The 26,407-nt window shown below is 41.8% G+C and overlaps 1 protein-coding gene across 1 annotated transcript in view; it reads right to left on the bottom strand.

The window, feature by feature from the left end:
• The window catches only part of srrm4 (serine/arginine repetitive matrix 4), a gene marked incomplete at both ends in the record, with an annotated part of 57,636 nt that overhangs the window by 30,528 nt on the left and 701 nt on the right, over window positions 1-26,407 (bottom strand). The gene's annotated exons all lie outside the window — the stretch shown is intronic.

Genomic DNA, 26,407 nt, shown 5'->3' with positions numbered 1-26,407 from the left:
TCAGTAGAAAAGAAAGTAGACCACAATTTAGAATAGAGATCATTTTTTCCCCCTTCTTGTTTGATTGATGTGTCCTCACTGGAGTGGTGTGCAATCAGTCAGGGAGGGCTTGAGGCTTAAGGATGGTGTCACGAGCAACATCTGGATTCCTGGATAACAATGTGTTTTCACGCCTCTCTTCCGTGACATGTCCACACTGTCCCATAGTTATTACAACTGGGCATGTTTGTGATGAATTAGGTCTCGCACAGAAGATTTATTCTAAATTGTACCTCAAATTGAGCCGCCCGTCTGAGCTGGAGAAATAAAAGTCGACGCAAGAAGAACAGCAACAGCAACAGGGATTAACAGTAAAGCTGCACAACAGCTTCATAAAATAAATTATTTTATGACCCACAGTAGCTTGAATTACCCGACATCTGTCCTTTTTCCCCTCACCTGAGCTCATTACAGTTTGCACAGCATGCACTCGGTCGTATCACACTGCTTTTGGCGTTGAGACGTGAGCAGGTAACCCATCCCCACCACTCTTCCTCGCGCTCTCATCCGTCTTCGCCTCCTACCAGGTGTGCCGCACGGACAGACGGAGGCGCAGCATCCGACCTGATCCAGCAGCTCTACCAACACTTTCAATGCTATAAATGGATCTAATAAGTGGACGGCTTCGTGTGCCATTTCCAGCCAACTAACTCCCCACCGTCTTCGTATGCTTGCATCAGACCTCCAGGCTTCTTCGTCTTCGTTTCTGTGCCGCTTTAACCTTCTGTCCCGGTCTATTTGAGTCCGGGCCAAGAAGCGCAGTATTGTTTTTTTTGTGAGCTCCACAGTCCCGTAACACCCGCTTGTCTGTGGAATATCAAAGTCCAGGACCTCCTCCCACGTCTACTGCTTCACCCGGTGGGCTGATCCACGGGCCACAGGTGTCACATCCTCAGTGTAATCTATCTCCCTCTCCATTGTTCCTGTTCTTTCTCTCTGCATTTGCCCCTCATGCAAGAACATTTATTCGTATCTAAAACTTAAACTCCTACGAGTGTTCCACGTCAGACTCCTAAACTTCAGATAACTGCGTTAATCACAAGTGTAATCACGCTGAATTGTACATTTGTAATAACCATATTCAATGCCCCAATAATTCTGCACTACTACGCTACGCCTCCTACCCAATGTGTACTGAAGTCCTGCCTTCAGAGATCCATTGAGGGAAGTCGATCATTTTAACGGCGTCAGCAGAGGAATAAACGGGACGTGCTCAAGACAAAGAATGGGGAAAAATGATGTGTCACCTGAAGGTCGCACTGTCACGGAAATAAAGAAATGGTTCGATATGAGAAATGTCTCGCCACAGCAAAGCGATACAAGAGGGGAGGTTGAATAAACTAAGTCCTTTTTGCAGTTTGAGACGCTCTTATTGATATTGTAGCGTTATACAACAGCAAATGTATATAAATGTGTATGTATGGTTAGGTAATTTGAATAGGTTTAGAATTATATTAGCCTAATATCATTTGAATTGCAGAGGGAAATAGGACATATGTCGATATATTTATGAAGTGTACTCATATGGGGATTTCAAACTCAAAATTGCAAAGTAATGAAATATACAAGGCTATAAAAGTGTAGTCTTGGATAAGAGCAGACTAATTGTTGACGACTCTTGCAACAGGTCTGGACAGCTTGCAAATATTGTTTGTAGCTGAGATTTAAAAAACTTCCAAGGGCGAGAAAATTGCTGAATGCATCATGTTTGTCTAAATTACTCATAAAAGCCACTTAAGAACAACTCTGTTCGAATAGTTCTTGCATCTCTGTCGAAATATATCTCCGCTCAGATCTCACAAGGGAGCTACCCAGTGCTGACGGCCGCGTATAGAATAAGCATCACCACGCAGCCCATTCGACGTGCCCATGTGCATGCATGCGTATGCGTGTGCGTGTCGGAGCGCGTGTGAGCGTCAGTCACAAGCGTGGCAGATCCCCGTTGGCTCCTTGAGGAGACTTCACATTAGCTGTGCAACCTGGCATCTAAAATAATCACCTTTAAAAATGGAGCGGGGCATGCAGAATATATGTGACGACAATAGAGAGCAATCAAGACACCCGCCGACTTCCCCCGGCCTCCACCCTCCGAGCTAATCAGTGTGGGTGCTGCCGGCTGTCTGCTAGACTTGATCTGATTGTGAGACAAGAACACTGTACGCCTGTAAAAGACGAGTAGCGCAGCCTCCACATTATACTATGGTCAGAGGTGGCAGGGTGCTCCAGTGGGCTTTTTGTGCTACATGGACCCTACGATGCATACAATCTGCAATGTTTTTTTTTTTTTACATTGAAGCTGAAATGATTAGTCGCAAAGTTAATTGGACCAAACAAATTTGCAGTTTTCAGCTTCTCAGTGGTGAAGATATGCTGTTTTTCTTGTGTGATACTAAACTGATTATCTTTGAGTTTGGACTGTTGATCCGACAAAACAAGACATTTTTGACCCTTCTAAATATTTATTTGCACAATGTATAGGTCAAAAGATTAATTGATGAGTTTAGGTTTGTTTTTTCCTTCTTAAACTGTACCACTAAAGTTAGATGGAAATGTTTACTACCTATCTAGCCTCTAAATGAATTGATTGATTAATCGATTAATTTATATTGGTGAGACGGGGTTTGCATAACAAGCTTGTTTACTACAGGTCCTATTTGAAATCTGGTGAAAAAAGATCATCATTTTAAATGTGGATTCTTTTCTTTTCTTTTTGTCAATAAAATGTCTTTTAGAATCTAAATTAAATTCTTTAACTATGTATATCTTTAAGAATAATTATTTTGGCACATACTCCAACCACGCGATCACATAATCTAAAACAAGTCAGTTCAATGAACTCTGTAAGTCACACTGTTCATAAAGCTCACGTCTTTATCACCATCAAATCAAACAATGACCCACGGACGTTTTAATCGACGCTTAAAAGAACAATGTTCCACAACAGGGCCATACTTCCTCCCTGGAGGCTTCCTCCACCTGATGGCTGGAGGTGACCTCGGCCCATGTTGGTACACATAATTATCATTTCCCTAGGGGGGAATCGGTGATCAAGGAGAGACTGACCTTCCCCTCTGCACGCACCTTCCTCAAAGTCGGATAATAAATTGGTTCATCTCACCTCCCCGACCGTCCGTGTTATTTAGAGGGCTATCGGAGGGAGTCCATTACCTTTTTATGGAAAGGAGGTTCATTCAATTTGCTGGCGACCCAATAGGAAGTTCTGTATGGATGCGCGGCGAAGGGCTCAAGGGCAAGTGAATTATTCCATTATCTTTAATGTGTGGGAAGACGAACGGCGTCAAGGTCCAGAGGGGATTTATTTAGCTGTGTAACCTCTGTTCCTCACGAGGAAACAATACGTCACAAAGGCTCCCTCACGCCTAGCCACAGCTGTTTAAATTGATTTTAAGACTGCATTCCTCTTCAAACAAGCTTGATTGTATTTCTTATTAATGCTCCAAATTAGATTTTTACATTATCATTATTATTTAATTTATTTACATGCCGTCAACCAAATTAACAGCACATATGTTATAGCTGTTATAGTTGCAACTTTTGTTTCATAATTGAACTTATTTGTTGTTAATATTTACTTTCCTTCCGCTCCAGTAAACGTACGATCAGCCAAGTCTTTATTCCCTCTTTATTCCAGGGGAGGCTGATGTGACATGAACACTCTAATGGTACATAACAAGCATCACAGCCTCATGGCTTGAAATGGTTTGCTTAATTAAAGAGTCTTCTTAAATTTAGCTTAAACCTTATTAAAGGATAATCCCCTTGAAGTCAAAGGTGGTGTTTAAAGGATTCACCATGCAGCGTAGTGAGGCTGCACATACTTTACTGTATTAATGTAAATATAATGAGGGGTATTAACTGTACGGTGACATGCACATATGGTCTTGTATTGTCGCCTGTAGTTTGTGTAGAACCTAAATTAATGTTGTTTTTAGAGTTCACAGCTGTCTCTGTCCATTACAACTAATGATTATAGAACAAACGTCACCTCATGTGGGAAGGTTTTATGCATGCAAATTATTCTATCCATGAACGCTATAGTGCTAATAAAACAAAAATGTTCTAAACATATTCCTACATGTGGCATTTGTTGCCTCTGCTCTTTTCCCCTTTAAGTTTAATTCTTTATTTCACAAAAGTTATCTTAAATATTTTGTGGGAAACTCAGATCTGCCCAATTGTAGATGATTTAGCCGGTTAGCTTAGCTTAGCATAAAGACTGAGACAGGACGACAGCTAGCATGGCTGTGTCCAAAGATAACAAAATCCAGCACCTTAAAAAGCTCATTTATTAACATGTTGTCATGTGCAAAGGTCATGACGAGACAGCATTCACAAACGTGTTAGCTCTCGCTAGTTAGCATTACGTTTTCTTTAAGCTGCTGCAGGTCATTCTGGGAAACGTAGAACACGAGTGAGTAATCCTATTGCTGAAGATGAACAATATTTTTCTATTTCTAATGCAATAATACTCGAGGTGGAAACATAAATGCAACAGGACATGTGGTGTGTAGGCGCACCGAGCATATTGAATCCTGATCTATTTTGAGAGCTCACTGCTTCATAACATAGGTAAGCTGGCATGATATCATAAATTGCATATTTCATATCATTTTCCACTGCGCGGGACATATTGGGAAATAAGATGTGTTCAAAAATAATCCCTCAAGGCATGTATGTGGCATCTGGCTCAAAGCCTGTCAGCCGCTTTGAACGTCTGCAGCGTCTTGACAGCGTGTTTTTTTTGTTGTTGTAATTTCGCTGGCAAACGCAGTCGTTCTGTGAAGGAGACATGAGGAGCAGCGATGGATGTAAACTTGAATATCGCCCCTTTTGTCCTTGCAATCCCAAAAGCACATTTTTTCCAGAGAGTAAATAACAGCGAGCGGAAGGGCGAGGTAAACGTGACTCACACAGGAGTGGGAAGTCCACTCTCTGTTCTCGGGGGAACACGAGGAGACAGAGCTTCAGAGAAGGTGAGTCTGATCTCGCCGTGTTTGGAGCCGAAGCAGATTGTGAAAAACAGAAAAGGCCTGATGGAAAGTGAGTGAAGCCATATTCTACTGTCGGAAGCTTTATGCTATTATTGAACAACCTCTGTCTCCCTGTCTACACACATCTATGCAAGTTGTGACTGTGTGTTGTAAAAACTGTGTGTAGAACTGGTCAAGAATGAGATCGACTTGTTTAATTTTCCGACTCCCTCATTGCACCGAGGGAATCTTTGGCAAAGAATCCAAAGATTTAAAATACAAAGAATCTGTTCACGATGCCTCATACGCTGAAGTTGCAGAACATCTGCCTAATCCGATCAACCTCCACAATAACCTACATTGTCTATATTTGGATATTATTTCAGAACTTCCTGCAGCAGAACACAGAAGAATGAATGCATGATAGATATCATGCGGTTGACCTGCCGGCTACAATTTGACGGCAGGTCACCCTCATCCTGTTTGATATATTCAGACGAGCCAGACGCTGTTTATCTGTTAATGAGGTTACATCGTGGAATGGTTCTGACGAGGAATTAAGATTGTGGAGTTCACTTTGCAAATTAAAAATAAAAAGTAAAAAAGGTGGTAAATGTATAAAGACGGAGAAATGATTGCTAGCTACGACGGAGAAGCTGGTAGTATTTTCAACTTGAGGGTCTGTGTGTGACCCCTACTGTATCGGGAACTACCACAGAGGCAGTGCTCTGCCAGGTGTTTATATTTACATCAACCCGATAGCATCACGGCTGTGCTAGATGCAGTCACGCAACTTTCCAGGTGTGTAGTTGAGATCAAAATGAAGGTTGAGCTTGAATGTGGGCGTGGTCTGAGCAAGGGTGCCGGACCTATGGGGGTAGGAAGTGGGAGGGGCCATTTGGAGTTGCGGCTGGTGTGATCCCATCGCAAGTTGGGAACTTTTGGAAGTTGGTTATTTTTTCAGATTTGTTTTTGTATAGTCTAAACATAGTAGTGACTGAGTTGCATTCTGGGTAAATATGGAAGGTATTAAGCTTGTCTTCAATCAGCTTTTTTTTCATTTATTCCAATACCTCATTGTTATTTATTCTATATTATGGGCATTCATTCCGGAAAATAGTTAATAATGATAAACATTAGTATACTATCAAGATTCATGCCTGACACATGACCATATTTTGAACCAATACTAGCATATTTTTAGTTATTGTTTTGTTTCATGTTATGTTTTGGAGGTGTTTGACAGTCTATAATGAGAGAGCACAGTTTTTTCTTTTGTGAAAATCCCTTGTGCAGCGGAAACTGACTTATTTAGACTTCTGTAAGACACTTCAGTGTCAGTTTTAATTTTAGATTTAATTACTTTGGATAAAGGGATCCGCTGCTCTAATGAGGTTTCCCATCACCTCACCGTACCGCTGTCACATCTTTTCACTGTCCATGTCATGCTCATGCGCTCTCGTAAAAACCCAGTTACAAACTCAGGTTAATCCATCAGATATCTTGCTGCGTTAACAAGGCTTCTCTAATCCATTATTCCAATTACGGAAACTGTGTTTCTCATCTACATGACATTTAAGATACTCGGCTACAGCAGACAGCGACCCGGTTATTTGAGTGCATAGGTAATAATGTTTTCCACCTCTGTCTCCATTTTTAATGGCAGTAAGAACAGATCACCTCGTCTGTGCACGTTTTGAGGAAAGACAGTATTAAACTCTGTGGCAAAATCTTTTTCCCAGTACCAGAAGTCGTGAAAAGGTAGAGGGTCTGGAAAACGCCGGTTAAATTGAGGCAACAACAGCACTTGAAAAAAAATATTGTGGTTTCAGTTAGTTGTCAATAAAGTAAAGAAGCAATGTTTCATGCTTCAACCTGCTGTTGGCTTTCCCTTTACCTTTAAGGTCGGGTACTAAGACCCCACTGGTGCTAAATTATTGATGATATTGACGGTTTTAAATATTGATGAGCGCCAAAGTTACTGGTTCTTTCATCTGTGCTTTATTAAAGTTTTGATGTAATTCATTATCACACTGCAGAATCTTCTCTGCTCTCTGTGTCGGGGTTTAGCTCCTCCTACCACACACACACACACACACACACACACACACACACACACACACACACACACACACACACACACACACACACACACACACACAGAGAAGTCAGCTAATAGCAGAGCAGAGAGACAGTGAAGTGGACTAGAGGAAGTGAGCTTGAATTACCGGAATTGGCGACAACTACGCTTGTTCCTGTAAAAACAATAAAACCCGTTGCGAGTAAAAAGCTAATACTTTATAAATACATCTGCTCCACATGCATAAACATAAAAATTTGCCGTCAAACTTTACATTTTCAAATGACATAAGTGGGAGATTTTAAAATCACCATAACTCTTTGAAATTATTGCAGAACCATCTCACGTTCCAGAGCAATATTGGTCCTGTGAGATGGGGAACGACGAGGCTTAAGGCCCGGATTAGAGCTGATAGCCCAGGCGGTCATCCGCAATCATGACCTGAGGCGTAAGAACGCCATACGCCACTAACTGGCTTTTAAACTTGACTTCTCCAATCTGACGCACCCTCACCTTGGCGGCTGTCAGTCAGTGAGCGCAGCGGTCTGTCAGTCAGGCTGGAGGACTGTTCTCCCACCTCAGAGTTTATGAGAAAAGATAGGGTGTCTGTGGGATTATTCCTGCTTTCCAATACCATATTGGCCACTAATCTCCCGCCTCTCTCGCGGCCATTCTCAACAGGATGAGGGGTCGTTAAGGGCAGCGACAGATGGAGAGAGGGATGCTGGAGGACTCCAGGAGTAAATATGTCAATCACTGCAGGCGCTGAGAGGTTTTCTTGAAGAAGAGGAGAGGAGTGTCAACAAGCCGACTCTCTTCCTCCCCAACGTCTCTACATCCAACGCATTCAGACGCATCACTACACCTGAATACACGGCTGCTGCTGGATACTTGTTATGCAGAATGAGTTTAAAAGAAATGTTTTCCTTATCGACACACACAGACAGTGGCTTTGATTCATGTGCAAAACCTGTAGTTTAGAAGCGCTGCGTTTCAAATGCATATTTCATCAGGATGAATAACGAGCCAAATGTGCAGAAAATACCAAATACACTATTCTGCTCTTTGACTTTGACGTTGATCTCTCATTGCATTAAGTTTGCCCTTCGGCCATCATGAGAGAGATTATGCCACAAGTCAGGATCTATTTGTTTACGCAAATCATCACTTGATAGGCCGATGCGCCCCCCACCTCGCCTGAATATATCAAACAGGATGAGGGTGTCCTGCAGTCAAATTGTAGCCGGCAGGTCAACGTCCACCGCATGATATCATGCAGTGTTCTGTATTCTGCTGCAGGAAGTTCTGAAATAATATCCAAATATAGACAATGTAGGTTAATGTGGAGGTGGATCAGATTAGGCAGATGTTCTGCAACTTCAGCGTATGAGGCATCGTGAGCAGGTTCTTTGTATTTTATATCAAAGGTTCCCTCGGTGCAATGAGGGGAGAAGGAGGATCAAAAAGTCAAACTTCTGGCACAGCCGTAATAATTCTTCCACAGAAGTAGGAACTCATTTAGAGGAGGACAAAAGGCACTTGTGCATCGCCCGATCGGATCAAAGGCAAGTCATTAATTCGGAGCCTCCTGTTGTCGTCAGATCTGGTGTTTTATTGCGACAAGAGTTCCCTAAATTGTCTTCGGAGTCAAAAAGAGTGCTGAGACAAAGCAATTCTATTTCTCCTGCAAGGGCACTGCTGAGCCCGAGTTTAAATTGAATGCCCCAAAATACCCGTTTAATTATGTGGCTACCGGAGAGGCTTTCATGTTTTCCAAATGAATCAAGGCGAGTGCGATAACCGATTATTTCATCGATGCAAAAAAAAAACTGTGGGAGGGTGGTGAGAAGCCTTCCTCGTTTTTATCAAAAGTGATAGGAAGCCACTGAAATGAGCTCATATGCCAGAGACATTAATTATATTTCTTATAATTAGCAAGAATATCCCCAGATCACCCCGATCCATGCAAGATAAATTTAATTAGTGGACAAATTAAACGGCACATGCAGTGACCGTATCTTTATAACGCATCCTTCTGAGGCTGGTAGATGTCTCAGTTTGTAATGATTTACTGTCAACCTATGGTCAAAGACAAATTCCCACCACACCAGGCAAAGGCGATAAAGCTGTATTGTAAAGAAGATTTCATCTCAATGTTGTAATGACAAATTCTTTTTGAAGGGCCCTTTATTTTTTCAAACTGAGGGATTTCTGCTAAATCAAAGCATGTCGCAATAGAAGCATTTCACAGATGTATGACTCCATGCGATCATGAAGGCTGCTTATATCTAAGGAATTACTGGCACTGAATATATAACCTCTCCCTGATGATGAATGAGGCTGACTTCAAAGGCTGAGAAGTTAATTAAACTTGCATTGTGGAGGACTAGCCTCGCTGAAGGCACAACACTTAATGGAATCATTGATTATTTATGGGTTTACAAGATAAACAAGACCACATCTTACACTAAAATGGGGTACTTGTTTCCCACATAGTCTCATGATGTTGAAATCACAGAACAGTAACACAAAGACATGGGAAATGAACGTCTGGACCAAATTACATGACAATCCGGTAAATGATTGTCAAGACATTTCACTCAAAATCACAAATGTAATGTGGTGCTAGCGGGAAATGTCAGGTGATCACCAAAGAGTTCAGCGTCTATGAACCGCTAACGTCCGTATAACATTTCAAAGCAACTCATTCCGTCGTACAACTGAAATCCATTGAGCCATGCATGGCTAGCAACTCAGCTAATAGTCATTAAAGGCCTAATTTTGTCTTATTGTGGTTATATACAGACCATTTATTGTGTTTGCTGCTAAACTGCCACGTTAATACACATTTATTTTTAAAGGCTAAACGCCAACAAATATGGATTGAAGCAAAATATTTATAAAACTAGGTTATTCGATAATTAGATAAAAACATGTGAATTTGGTTCATCTTTTTTCCCATAAATGTTGACTTTTTGGACTGGGTCTTTATTTATTTTTGTAATCTTTTTTCCATACATTTTCAGAAAGAAGGTGGAAGCCGTTGGAGGCAATGTTACTGATGATGATAATTCAAATATCAACGTTTTGAATGAAGCTTCGAAGCTTCAAACTGTTGGGTACAGCCCGAACATTAACCCATGTAGCCCTAAATCCAGCAGGAAAGTCGGGTCCACAATAATTATACTGATCTTTTGTTTTAAGAAATATCGCCCAACCCTAGTCTGGCGACTGAGCAGCTCCCAAGGCTGTTGCTTAACGTAATTAAGGAAAGAAATGAGCCATTTCCAGACACCAAGGCAACAGAAACACCAATCTTGTGGTTTTTGGGCCGTGTGCTGATGTTGGGGAAAAATGATAACCATCTTTAATGATTTTCTGTCATCTGCAAATATAAAAATTGCATGGTCGTACTTTGCTGAAGTCAGTATAATTTGAGAGATCATCCACTGATCATCGATGCTAAAGTGACGAAAATATGTTTTGTCGGTTTTCATTTGTGGTCGTTAGAAGGTAGTGAAGGTTATGTCAAGAAAAAAGCAGCACAATCAAACAGTCTAAAAGAGGTGATCCACGTTAGATAAAAGGATCATATCTCCGACATCCTCTCCGTGTAATTTGGCCTGACAGAACAGGAGATTTTTTACTCCACTTCCGAGCGTGTCCCTCTCGCTCTGGGAACAGCGACCAACCTGTCAGCTCCATTTGTCCTAATCAGTTCTCACTGGGATGTGCCTGGCTACTGGAATGTCACTGGGAATAACGCTCACACTCGGAAGTAGCACACTGGAAAGATGAGCCGTTGAACAACAGTCTGTGCCCTCTGTGCGCAGCTCTCGACCTGCTACGCTGCCACTCGATGACCTTCGTGCTGACCTTCACAGGGAAGCGTCTTGCACTGCTTGGGATTTCTGATCTATGTTCATCTGATGAGGCATTAGGGAGTTGAAGCCCTATAGGGCAGATGTGCAGAGGTGAAAAGTGGCACCGAGAGCTAAAAGCTGAAATTTAGCCAAAGGATCAAGTGAGTCCACGATTCTTTTTATTTGTTTTTGCTTACTGCTGATAAGGAAATATGTCAAAAATATTTCATATGTAATATTTAGGGTCACGCTCTCCGTTAAAGTTATCATTTAGACTTGCTGTAAAATAAAGAAATAACATATATATTATAAACCTGACCTCCTCAAAAAACCCTGTCCAGACGCTTCACTGTGCACGTCCACCTAATGCAGTTTACCATAATATCTTTCCATTTTATAATATGTGACCTCGCCTTTGGATCCACTGCACTCCACAAACCAAAATAAATAACTCACAAATCAATTTATCTATTACTTCTCTCACACTCTCTAACTCGCTGGCTTAGTTCGCCAAGCTGAGGGTAAAACAGGAGTGAAATTATCTTTCCATCCTTTTAGGTCATGATTAATTTTTTCCTCAGCTCATCACAGCCCTGTTATTTTGCCAACTCCGCCCCATCTCGTTGCCGTTCACATTTCATTTCTATTCCATTTAAATACCAAGTCATTATTTTTTCATAACAGCGCTCCTATCCAAAGAATAAAAGCCAACTTTGTTAATGTTTAACTTCAAGGCTCGGCATTGCTGAACTAATTCAGAACTAAACTGAACCAGGATCATTCAAATATGTATCTTTGATAATACTAAGTTCTGTGTGTTCTTGTTGAAGTAAAATATTCCCTAGAGTGGCTATAACGGCACTAATAACTAGTTATTATACGCTGAGAGTCTTACAATGGGGAGGTAATGGTATTGATCAACAACCCTGTCATCTCTCAGACGTAATATAGTCATTTTACAGCTAAAAGGCAGTAAAAGTTATATTATCGCTTTAAAAAAACAGGAATCCTGTCCGATGGGTAAAATTGTATGCTCATATAAGAACTATTAAGCTCAAGGCAAAATGGATTCATTATTTATGACTGAATATTGAAAACAGGAATAACAACATAATGAGGCCAAAGTGTTCGGACTATTTAACTGGAATCGTAAGAGGTTCAGTGGCATACATTATTAATGCAGACACCTTGGACACTTCTGAACACTTTAACTCATTCATCTGATGCAATATCTGATACGTGCAATACGTTTAAATACTTTTATATACTTTTTATTAATTTTTTATTCAGTCTGTATATTTAATATTCTTCTTTACTGATTTTATTTTGTTTTTATTACTGTTTTCCTGTGTATTTATATTGCTTGATTGTTATCTTTTCTTTTATTTACTTGTGAGCAATGCTGCTGTAATCCTGTAGTTTCCCCACTGCGGGACTAATAAAGGATTATCTTAGTTTATTGTGTGCCTGTTTTTAACCTTTCATTGATTGTAAAAAGCACCAATGCTGCTAAAACAGACTCTCAAGGGAGCAGCTCTTCTCTGACTCAACTTCACCATAAAGTTTCAATTTTTACAGTTTCGGAATCGCTTGTCATTGCCCGACATTTCGTGTCACGGAAGCGACGGCAGAGGTGAAAAGCGACGGCGGAGGGAAGGGAGTGGCGCTGCGGGGCCAATTAATTTCTCCGCTCCCATCTCCGATTGCATTTGTGACATCAACACCGCCGCAGTTTGCACCCTTACCCCCGCATCAGTTATGCAAATGGTGGCAATTTCACATGAACGCCAGATCGTCTTCCTGAAATGAGGATGGGCGAGAAGCGAAAATGAAAAATGGAGGAGGAGGCCGAGACGTGGGAGCCAGTCAGCCTTGAAATGATTTAATTTAAGCGATGAGGAGTTGACTTTGATAAGTTTGCATTTTAATAATGAATACTATGACTGCTTCAGGGGTCCAGTTACAAAGACACAGCATACATGGCAAAAAAAAGGGGGAAATTGAGACCAAAAAGGCTGTAGGACACTATAGCGAAAAACCCATTGTCTGAATGTCCTCTGTGTGTGTGTGCGTGTGTGTGCGTGCGTGTGTGTGTGTGTGTGTGTGTGTGTGTGTGTGTGTGTGCGTGTGTTGACCTATCGTAAACAAGATGTTCCTGGGACTTTTTTTTGACTTTGGAGTTAAATTTGCTGCCGGAGGGAAAACGGCTTCAGCCTATTATGTAGGATTTTTCAGTTTTTCCAATATGCCAACTCTGGGGTGTATGCATATTTAATGAGGCTTTTGCCTCGGTGCGATTTTAGACTGAGAGGGATTTCAGCCTCCTGTCATTATGAGTGATTGCGCCTCCTCATGGCATATTCCAGTTGGACGTGGCAATAACTATCTGTCTATCCCTCCACCCCCAAAGCACCGCTGATCTTATTATGATTATGACTTTTTCTGCCGCTGTATATTCAAAACCTGTCGCATATCATTTATCCTTTGGCTCTTACAAACCCGGGAGTTCCTCACGCAGGAGTGTGTGTTTATTGTCTGCTGTACGTAAGAAGGTGTAAATAACTTAGCAGTTACAGCACATACTGTGTGTTAAAGGCACAAACACAATCAAAAGGGACAAGGCAGGTTTCTCTACTTTGGCGTCAAGCAATTTATGCGAATAGACTTTATAAATGACACAGTGGGCGTTAGAGACGAGCCGCGCCGGCACATTTTACATCAAGAAGCAAGCTTTACTCGGCTTGCTCGTCACTGCAGTCCAGACGACGAGCCGCTAAGAGTTGAACGTTGGGTCATATCTTTTTCATTTCCAGGGATTTCCTTGGTTTGTGAAGATCTGATAGATCCTAATGAGCTGAATGAGTCCTTCTCCTAATGAGTAATTTTCCCAGCCAATAAAGAAGCCTTCATAGGACGAGGTCATCTCTTACTGTCTGTGAGCTTTACTATTGTCTACTTCATGTCGAGCCAGTTAAGAGGACAGAGGAATGTTTCACCTTCTCTCTCGTCTATTATGAGTTTATTCAATGCTGCACATGCGCCTGCATATAATTCAATTCCCTTTGGCCAAGACGCAAGAAAGGATTTCTATTCATGGTCTGGAATATGATATTGAGTAGTAAGTGTAATAACCTTGGCTGCTCCAGTGTCCTGAAATGGACAATCTTAAAATGTCACTCACAGAGTCTCCCCTCTCGCTTCCTCGCTGCTTCTTTCTGTCTCAGAGTTATTACAGCCATGCTTCGCACTGCTGTTGCAATGATTTACAACCCACCTCTTAATTAATATTTTCCTTTTCCTTTCCCCCTCTTTCTCTTCGTTACTCTGTTTCTTCCACACAACACAGAAGCCAAATTACATAAACCTGCAATATTCACTCTGGCCCCTACTCCTCCCTACCCACTACCACTCCGTTTGGAGGGTCCAGCATATTAAGGGCCATCCCAAACCATGGAGAGTGGATTATATAACAGCGAGTCTACGTTGATGCTGACTTAACCAACTGCCCTTAAGGACCATGGGCAACGCTGTTTTTTGTGTTCGACATGGAACACAAAAAACCTCTCTATTTTCCCTGTGAAATGGTTTTTACGATCTTTATTTGGGGGAGTTTTTCCTAAACCGATGTGAGGTCCCGGGACAGGGATGTTATGTGTACAGATTGTAAATCCTTCCGAGGCAAATTTGTATTTGTGATGATTAGCTTTCTAAAATGAACAGAATTGAATTGAACACGCTCTGTAGAAAATGTTTACTCGTTAACTGCTCAAACTAAGATTGACAATTTATACTGTCATAAATACGTTAACAATTTAAAGGTGATTGTATTTAGGATCAAATATCCCCTTATATGTAGTCTATAAAACCGTAGATGTGTTCATTTGTTGTATATATATACACGTGTGTGTGTGTGTGTGTGTGTGTGTGTATAAAAACGGACTGAAGCTCATAAACATCAGCATTAAAAACAAGAGAAAAAGTAAAAAAAGGTGATCTTAATGATCTTCATCATTATTCATCTGAAAGATGCTGATACGTTACAACAGATCCTGTTTCTGGCGGAGAGAGGGACGTTTTCCCCAAAGCTTGCTCCTGTATTCATACACCTTCAACAAGGGGGCTTCACTCAGCTACAGACAGGCTACAGACAGGGTCCACTGTCAGTGGTAGGAAACTGAAGCAAAGTTTATGTTCTTTGCAATAAGTCGTTTTAACCTTGTTGTGTACTTGTTCGTCAATGCCCCCCCAAAAAGGCCAGAATATCTTCTTTTGAAGACTTTAGACAAGGTTGAGTATGCATGAGCAGCCAAGTGAAACACAAACTGAAAGTGAAGTATTTGAGGCAACATCTGTCCGCAAGTGTTACTCACATCCCCCCAAATAAAGTTGAGTAGCCAGAACATTACAGGGTCAAAGCTCGGAAGAAACCGCTAATAAGGTTTGAAAGACGAAAGCTTTTGATTCTTGTCAAACTCTTGAGAGTCTGTGTCCAACTACTGAGAGCATTTCTCATTTTTAACAGGAAGAATCAGTGTTTTTACATTTCAGAGATGTTTTATGCATTAATAACGATTCCCCACCTTTGTGTCTCGATCTGTTAAACGTATTCTTGCAGAGTCTGCACTTGGCAAACTGACAAAATGAGAAGCACACACGCACACACACACTAACACACACACACACACACACACACACAAACCATTGAACAAGCATCCAAAATGTACTATGTTAATGCACTTAAATGCCATGAGTCTTTTCAAATGCCAGTGCACTCGATTTCATCATAACGTAAGGGCAGCCAGGTGCAGAAAAAGATCCACACTGCTGTAGTTTATTCTTTATTTTATTAGATTTGTATACATGAACAGTTTAAATTTCAATGAAAAAGACAGTAACTTTCAAACAGGGCAAATCGTTTTTTCCCTTCCCCGTTATGATTGTGGAATTAAAGTAATTCAGGCGTAAAAACACAAGCGCAAACTCAATCGTTTCACCCCTCTGCCGCTGGAGCAGAAAATGTCTCTTACAGCATGACAGATTACATCCTGGCCGTATGTTTTACTGATGCTGATTGAACATCTACATCTTTACACACAGCTTTAATAAAAGATATTCTGTGGTCTTAGTGTCAATGCTCAGATTTGGTATGGACTTACTTAACTACAAAGTAGAATCTAGGCGCACTGACATTTTGTATTATGTGTGTTGTACGGTTGCCGCTCTGCACTGCGCTCATATGGCGGTAGATGAAGACTCCGTTAGCTCCGTTAGCTGCTAGCCAGCAGCGCAGCTCATCCTGGTATTCGTAGTTTTTATTTTGCATACTAAGGTGCTCACCAACAATTACATTAGATTAAAATGACATTTGAACACCTCATGATAATGTTATAGCCTGAATATCCGAAATTGATATCTTCAGAAAATATAACTTTATTTCACACTATGATGGTTAAAGTATGTAATTAATAATTGGTTCGGGGGTCCATATATCTATAAATATCTTCCTCAGATGACAATTGTAGTATCGTCAACACATTTTATTGTGTAAAATACCTCAGGACACATATTGTACAGTAGGAACACTTTAAAAATAGCTCATACTGTGGGGGTTATTTCTAGTTGTATTTCCCATTTTCAATGTAAAGCGAAGATAAGTTTTACATGTAAATCAAATAAGTGTGCACTCAAAGCTCTAATAATGCCGGTATGATTTACTATTTGGTTAGAAACCAGCATGATAGTCATTATTTGTCCAAAACTAGGCCTGCCCCTGTCAAATTGTCATCAAGTGTTTTCCTCCTCGAAACTAGAAAACAATTTCTGGACTGCATGAAAATGATACACATGAAAATTGCTGCAGGAGGAAAGCAGTGTGTGGTATTTTCCTTAACCGAGGTGGACCGCGGGCTGAGATGCGGTGGTGATGTGGTGCCTGAGGGGAAATTTCACAGCAGCTTTGAGCTGATGTTTCAAGGAAAGGGTTAACTCTCATCTCTTTGCTTTCATCTTCGAAAATGCTGCTGCTGCTGTTCAGCTCTGAAGGAATTATCATGTTGAATCCCCCTATGGCGCTATGTGTCACTCTGCGTATATGTATGTGCTATATGTGCATGCCCATATACGTATGTTAGCATATGCAGTGGGTACCTGCACATGCAAGCAATTTGTGCATTTGAGGACAAAATATTGTCACAAGAGTAAATACCTCCAAATTGTAGTCTTCATTTCCTCGAGGTTTGTTGGTTTTATGTTTTTTATAATTAATTGTTCTGTGAGGAGGGCTACGGTTCAGGTTAAGGCGACCGTGTACACACGTGAATACATTCTGACAGGCTTGTGAAGACCAACATGCATGTCTGAGTAATACAAATGTACCACAATCTTTACAGAATCAATATCAGATGTTCTGTCTCCTGCCAAAGTGTCTCTATTCTCTTTATAGTCAAATGCTTTTGTTTCAGTGCTGAAGCTAATTATGAATACTTCAAAACATCTTGCTTAAGAAATGAAAGGTTGTCTATGTCTTGATGATGAATTACTGCTTCTAAAGTCTGACGTTTTCCCAATCTATCGTTATCGCTCTTTCACCGCTGCTGTTGTTGTTCTAAGTTTGCCATTTCTCTTAGTTTTTTTTTCTCACAGTATTTCAGCCAACTCCAAAATATTGTTTTCACATTGCCTGCCAGGCATGTAGAGTAAAACAATGAACATAAAAAAAGCCAGTTGCCAATTTTTTTTTTTTTGCCATTGTATGTTTCTGTGAGCCATTGGAAACGTTCAATACCGACATTACTGAACCTACAACACGTTTCATATCAGCCTCTCAGTCTTGTATCTCACTTGCAGAGACACACAAAACGTGGCGGACATTGTGAAACGATTGGTTAGGTTTAGGGAAAAAAAACTCATGGTTTGTGTAAATAATAACACAATAACGTCGAGTAACAACGTAACAATCAAAAAGTAATTTAGCTAGCGTAGCGAAACAATAACCTTTCTTATGATCAAGCGGGACAAGTACAGCGGTCTCCTGGGTGAAAGTTCACTGTTTGTTTGACCTATCCCCCTTCTGGTTCCCTTGGAGGAATATCTTGCTTGTTATACTCATTATTATACCATGTAACATAAATAACTGTTGCTTTAAATACTACGTCATTTGCTCCGACCAAATGCAAAAACCTTCAACGACAGACACAGATTTGTATGACTTCATGTGTTGATCATATTAAGACATGGTCTTCTTTATTGCTGGCATGTTGATGCCTTTAGGGGTTTTGGTGCACTCAACCAATGGATACAGTAATGATAATGCATATATTTATGTGTGTGTGTACACAGAGGGATGCAGAGCAGCTCCATCCTGTGATGCAAAACCAAAGCAAGCACACAATCTTACATCTTTTCATGAAGTGTGTGTAAGGGAATAAAAAAGAAAGAGATGGGCTGGATTAAAATATCAAAGAGCCTTTTGAGCTCCCCATTCACAGAGACTGGCTTTTTCTTTCTATATCAAGCATCTATCACAAGTTAGCACTCAGCACATCGTCTCCCATAATCAATGGGAGTGTCATTAAAACCAAAAGTAATTTCTAACAGCGCCAGTATGAGCCACGGCAAAGACGAGTTCAATTTGTAAATGTCAAAGTAAGCTTTAAAGACTGAAATATCAACTTTTACAGTGAGATGAAATCAGAATACAACACAGAGCAATTCGTATTGTTAGCTGCAGCCAAACGGCAGCAGTACTCGGAAGGGATTAGACTTGGTGTAATAGCCCCCTGCAGGTAAAGAGAAATATGGATGGTCGCCGCGTTGGTAATCGGAGAGGTAGAAGCAATCAGACTGGCTTGCCTCTGCAGATTGCCTTCGCCTTTAAGAACATGGAAACATCACTTCATTTCCACTGAAAAACAGCTCAAAATATTTCTGATAGCCTGCCTGGAGAGTTAAAAGTGATGGATAGAAAAGGCTTTTCTTCTTTTACTGACTGAGGCCAAAATGCACTGAAAGTTACTTGCCTAATTTGAGGCGCATCAATTGATGCTGCTGTGGCGCACTGCAGGAATATTATTATATAGGAGATTTTAAAGGCCAACACCAAGGAACCAGCAGTATTTTGGGAGAGTAGGCAAATGTTTTTGTAGATTACAGATACCCCTTAATGTTTATACTTGATTTAAATAATGAAGATCTTGGTTAAGAAATATAAACAAATTAAATGATTGACATGATATGGATGCAAGTTTAACAAGATAACTTGAAAATCTAAGCTTCAAAATCGGAAAACAAAGTCGGAGTAAAGGCTTCAAAGCAGATTGACCCGCCTCATATTGACGCACCTCATATTGACACGCCTCATATTGACACGCCTCATATTGACCCGCCTCATATTGACCCGCCTCATATTGACACGCCTCATATTGACGCACCTCATATTGACACGCCTCATATTGACACACCTCATATTGACACGCCTCATATTGACCCGCCTCATATTGACACGCCTCATATTGACACACCTCATATTGACGTGCCTCATATTGACACACCTCATATTGACACGCCTCATATTGACACGCCTCATATTGACACGCCTCATATTGACACGCCTCATATTGACGTGCCTCATATTGACACACCTCATATTGACACGCCTCATATTGACACACCTCATATTGAAACACCTCATATTGACACACCTCATATTGACCCGCCTCATATTGACGTGCCTCATATTGACACACCTCATATTGAAACACACCTCATATTGAAACACGCCTCATATTGAAACACGCCTCATATTGAAACACGCCTCATATTGACGCGCCTCATATTGAAACACGCCTCATATTGAAACACGCCTCATATTGAAACACGCCTCATATTGACACGCCTCATATTGACATGCCTCATATTGACATGCCTCATATTGACATGCCTCATATTGAAACACGCCTCATATTGAAACACGCCTCATATTGAAACACGCCTCATATTGAAACACCTCATATTGAAACACCTCATATTGACGTGCCTCATATTGAAACACGCCTCATATTGAAACACGCCTTATATTGACATGCCTCATATTGAAACACGCCTCATATTGAAACACGCCTCATATTGACATGCCTCATATTGACGTGCCTCATATTGAAACACGCCTCATATTGACACGCCTCATATTGAAACACGCCTCATATTGAAACACGCCTCATATTGACACGCCTCATATTGACGTGCCTCATATTGACGTGCCTCATATTGACATGCCTCATATTGACGCGCCTCATATTGAAACACGCCTCATATTGAAACACGCCTCATATTGAAACACGCCTCATATTGAAACACGCCTTATATTGACATGCCTCATATTGAAACACGCCTCATATTGACATGCCTCATATTGACGTGCCTCATATTGAAACACGCCTCATATTGACACGCCTCATATTGAAACACGCCTCATATTGAAACACGCCTCATATTGACACGCCTCATATTGACGTGCCTCATATTGACGTGCCTCATATTGACATGCCTCATATTGACGCGCCTCATATTGAAACACGCCTCATATTGAAACACGCCTCATATTGAAACACGCCTCATATTGAAACACGCCTCATATTGCTTTTGGTGCGTGAGTGCCAGGCGCTTTCAGTGTGTTGGGCCCTTTAAGCCTATGTGATCAAACGCATTAGTGCTCCTTTAAAGACTACACTTAACACTTCTCTTCTTGCGAGTGAAAAGTTAAATTCTTAAGCAATGAAAACGCACCTTCGCTCAATAAAATACACGCAGTAATTTTGCCGCCACAGCGTTACTTCAGAATAGGAATAATAATATCACCAAAAGCAGTTCATTTCAGAACTTCAGAGATCATCAAACATACTTCCATTTTCTGTTGCTGTAATGGTCTTTTAAAATGTATTCATATGTGATTTTGTGTTTGCTTTTTTTCCTTATCTTTTCCTTGTAAAACACTGAACTCAGGCTCCTTTTAACACTCTCTTGCCTCCACACAGCTCTCAACATGGCGACTACAGGCCCTGGGGGCTCGCGCCTGAAGGCACTGAAAATGTAAACAGCTCCGAGCAACAGTGCTGACAGAGCTAACCGTGTATACCTGAGGAGGGGTCTACATGCTGCGACGGTGCACCAGGTGCTAATCATGATGCACTGATTTGGATTCAAACGGATTAGCCGTGCAGAAATCAATGCCAAATCAACTCCACCAATTAGCATCAGTGTTTGTAACTGCTGTTCCGGTGACACACAAAATGCATCCTCCTGTAAAACGCACTGGAACCACGTTTGAGGCGTTAGGCCACAGACTCTGGTTTGATTCAAATGGATTTGCTCCCCGGGAATCAATATCGAATGTGAATCCTTTGCGGCGATAAGGCAGAGCGCTGCCCGGGGAGCCGGCATCGTCTCCGACTCCCTTGTCGGCATGCCTCAGCAGCCCAATGCCGCGCGCTCTGAGTAATGTGACACAGACACAGTGAGGGCGAGTTCACGCACACTGAAGAGATACCATGGGGAGGAAGGGGAGAGATGCTGATGTGAGGAGAGGAAGAGTAGTCGAGGAAAAAAGACACTCGGCGATGAAGAGAGCAGAAGTGCATTCAGAGAGATGTACAGCGACAGAGAAACCTCGTCCGTCACAAAATCATGTTTGTCGTTCTCACAGCTGCTGCTTGAGGTTTTTGAGACTCTATATTCTCTATTCATTTATTCCCACTCTCAGAACATGTTTAGTCTGTACTTCTGTCCATGTGTGGGCAATATCCAGCATGACAGAGGCGACCACCTCTTCTTTTTGTTCACTTCCAACTTGGAAACATCTGGCAACATCGCTACAATCATTTCAGATTCTGGTCAGACAATCGTACACAAACCCCCATATTGGCGAACCTTAGAACACAGATAAAGGGTAAAAGTGTGACCTAAACTTTCCATTCATCTCCGTTTACAAGTGCAACTCGGACCCACCATATTGGCTTTAGTTGTGTGCGCACAGTTGTTCTTTGCAGTGGGGTAAACACTACAATACCCATGAGCCTCAGCTGTAGCAAAACATGCCGCAACGTTTGCAAAATGTATCCAAAGTTGACCCAGAATCAGAAGGTGAATTAAATTAAGCTGCAGATTACATTGTCAGTTTTCACAACAGCTTCACACGTATCTTTAATCCATTATTAGCAGTGCGCGTACGGTAATCAAGTCTTTGGCCTTTGGATGTTTGTGAAAGTAAGGCACCTCTCTTCTTTTGGTGAGCCGTTTCAATCAGGAAGGTTTCGTGCACCAAGCCCTAGAAGAGCTGTAAGTCACGAAGCATTAACTTTTACTTCCAAAACCAGGGGCGCCAAAAATAGCTCCCCCTATTCTGTGAATGTCATTTCAGGTACACTCAATGAAGTGGTTCAGATAACCTGATAACCTTTCTGGTCTTGTGTCAGACGTTGTTGTATAGCTGTATTCAAAGATCTCAGCCATTAACCGTGAGCACTGTGGTATTATAGCTGATATAAAGTTACAACCAAACTGTAATAAACCTGAATTACACCATTTTGTATAATGCACTGGTTTCAGCTGCATATGATGCAGTTTTTTAGATCAAACTGCACCGTTTAAAGAGAAGGCATTACAATGTGAACCCTATCCTGAACTAAATGAGCTCATTAGGGACATTAGGAGAAAGCAAAAAGAATTTGGGAAAAACAGATGAACTTAATGAACCTTTCTGTACCCTCAGTCTAATGAAAATCTAGCAATCTTGTGTCAACCACGCAGAGAATACATATTATTCACACCTGGTTGCCTCTGAAAGCCACAATCCAGCCAGGATTTTTATTTCAGTCCATTGACTCAGGGATCGCTATGCCCCGTACCCATTTTCCCTTAAGTCATCACAGCAAAATGTGTTCCTCAATCACTTTATCAATAAATCAGGCAACACATGTGTTTCATGTGAATGTAAAATCTACACCAATTGGTCTGTCGATCCTGGAAAAAACAGTTCAACAGCCTCCATGAAATCCTCTTTCCACACCACTAGACCGACTATTCTTTCCATTATTAAGCGTTATCTTTCCACTAGCACGCTCTCATCTAATCTTCATCTCGCAATTGTCCAGCCTTTGTTGAAAAAAGTCCCCCCTTGACCCCATTGGCTTGATTGGCCTATTTCAAAGCCTCAGTCCTTTTCAAATGTATTTATAATCAATGCATTTATTCCACTAACAACAATTGCCATGATTTCTAACCGCTACAGATCTCAGAAAGTACCACATGCCTTTATTTCTAAGCAGGCCATTTGTTCGCCTCCAGCTCATCCAGAAATGGCTTTTAAAAAACTCTAGGAAATCAGATCACATCACTCCCATTTTTGCATGTTTACATTGGCTCCCTGTGGGTTTTGAATTACACTCACGAATTGTTCAGGCTTCTGAAGGCACGGTCAGGCCCCTAGTTATTGTTGATATGCAAATCCCTTATGAGCCACCGAGATCCTCAGGCCAGAGTCTCCTATTTGTTCCACCAACTAGCTTTATTACCAGAGGTGACCGGGCCTTTTTCAGTCCGTGACCCTCACCTTTGGAACTCCCTGCTTTTGTGTTTCAGACTAGCCAAGTCTGTAGCGTCTTTTAACTCACGTCTTATAACTCACTTAAGATAGTCTTTCTTTTTATATGTACATATATATATATATATATATATATATATATATATATATATATATATATATATGTATATAATTGTCAGTGTGGATTCTCTTATCTTTGTATTTTCCTTTGCTCTCTATTGTGTTACTGATGTGTTAAACTACACAACTCGTCTTGTAATCCAACTTGTTTACTCCACTTTATATCTCTGTTTAGAAGTGCTAGATAAATATCATTGTTATTATTAGCATTCATTATTAATTTGGGACAACAGCTCTGCAGTATGTTGATACATTTTTGTTGGGAACATTTCAAAGAAGTGTTGATTTTTAACTTCAGTTTCCAGGCTTTAGTTGAATTGCGAAGCATTCTCTTCTAAGGTGTTCCTGTTATTTTGTCCACCCCGCTGTATATTCCCACCGGGGCTGTCAGTATACAAGCGCCTCCAAACCCTTTCCCTCTCTTCCTCGTTAAACCAGCATCTGCTGAGGTAAGAGGCCTGAAAACCCTAATACACACACACACACACACACACACACACACACACACACACACACACACACACACACACACTTTCCCCCCTCCCTTGCATTTCATTCTCTCGAGCCTGCCATCTGCCACAGAGTTGGACAAGACCCCACTAACACGGTAGCCACACACACACACACACACACACACACACACCCACACACACACACACACACACACACACACACATGCTTACACCCTCATTTCAAACCCTTGCAATTGCTGGAAAACATCTCCAGTACAGATGCACATGAATGCACACAAAGACACAAAAACACACACACACAAGCACACGCACACACACACACACACACACACACACACACACACACACACACACACACACACACACACACACACACACACACAAACACACGACCCGAAGTTGGCCAGGCTGCATATTTAATGAGGAGCCCCCCCACGAACAAAACAGCTTGCAGGCTCATGATGGTTTCGAGCCCCACCGCGCTGCACAGAGCCAGTGAACTCCTCCCCTCCACCGTGCGACTGGCCCGGAGAGGAGGAGACGGGGAGGACAGAGAGGGAAGGACAACCAACTCTAATTACTCCTCTGTGGCTAACGGGCCCTTCCAGCATTTGTTTTTGTTTCAGTAGTAAAGGGAGAAAGAGAGAGAAGGGAAGAGGGAGGACAGTGCGAACAGAAAAGAGACCTGTGCTGATTGAACATGAAACCTCTCCCCGTGGCTCCCCTCGTCTCTCCCTCTCTGCTTGTTGTACATGATGCCCCCTCACTTGCACTGCAATTGTTCATCACCCCTCAGTTACCCATGATGAATAATGATGTCTCCTCTTGGAGAGAAGGAGGCAGTGGAGTGAGCCTTAGGCCATGCATTGTGATGGTCTAAGCACTCCCCGGTTACTCTCCGCTCATGCAAAATCAACAGTGCTAGGAGGGGAGGGATGTTGTGTTTTGTTTGTTGTTTTTACTCATTGCTTACAATGTGTATCATCTGATAGTCCCTCTGCATTTCACCCTCCTGCAAATACACACACAGAGGCGGGACCAGAGAGTCCTCGACAGACGGACCCGGGCGAATTGGCGACACTCTGTCTGCTCTGTGGGGACGTTCGTTCTCGCCCTGCCCCTCCGACGCTGCTGCCATCGTCGCGTCACGATGGAGGGGCAAAGCCACTTGAGGAGAGCTTCCTTCCTTGAGACGCTAAAGCTGAAGAGACAGCTGGGCCCCGCTCCAGAGTCTCCGGCTATTTAGAAGAAGAAAAAAGGCTGCTAAGTTCATGGCAGCGAGCCACATTAAAAAAAAAAATTGGAGGTTAATTTACTCTTTTTTTGTCGGTTTCCCCAAATAGATCTGAATCTATCGCCTGTTCACATGGTTGATTGGCAGACAAATGAGGGCTGCTTTTATTAGATTGCTGAGCTGGAGGGGAATAAAAGGCATATTTGGTCATATTCTTCCAATAAAGTTGTTTTATTTTCTTGTCATATCCAACAAGCTAATAACATCTTTTATAACCAGGCCATGTGCAGCATTACGGTCCTGCTGTATTAGAGCCCATTAAAGACACATTATCTGGTTCAGTGTGTTGCGCTGCCTGTGCCGAAGTAGGATGAAATGGGCCATTCTAATCCCCATTAACATAGCTAATTTCACATGAGAGAAAGTTGATAGTGGGTGTCAAAACCGTTCAAGGGTCACCCGAGCAAGCGAGATCATTTGATATGCAAGTACGTGCGCCAATGTGTGTGTGTGTGTGTGTGTGTGTGTTTAAGTACGGTTGTGCACATGTTCTCCCGACATGTTTGAACGTCCATCGCATGTTCTGTTACATGCCTTCCTCAAAGGAAAAGCCCGGGCATTGCCGTTGTTGTGCAGCATTGGGCAAACAGAGCAGAGCAATGCATGACACAATGGATAAAGTTGCTTAGAGCCAGCAGAGGATGGTTTATACGCACATGGGAGAGAGGATGGGATAAAAAAAAAAGAAAACAGAAGGGACAAGGAGGATAAAAGGGCGACAGATATTCATCCTTCCCCTCTAAGCGCTACAGCTAACCTTCTACAGCTAACCTTTGGTCGCAGGGATGAAAGTGGGAGAACAAACACGTGAGGCGGTGCTCCTTCGACAGACACCGGCACAGAGCCATGAGACGAGGGGAGACAAGAGGGGGACAAGTGTGGCATTAAAGCGCCACGGAGATGCTGCCATGCGACCTCTGAAGGTGGAAGTGTCACACCCTTCACGCCAGCT

Source organism: Taurulus bubalis, assembly GCF_910589615.1.
Source record: "Taurulus bubalis genome assembly, chromosome: 8".
Classification (NCBI taxonomy): Eukaryota; Metazoa; Chordata; class Actinopteri; order Perciformes; family Cottidae; genus Taurulus; species Taurulus bubalis.
Note: the sequence above shows the minus strand (reverse complement) of the source record. Positions and strands in the feature narration are given on the sequence as shown.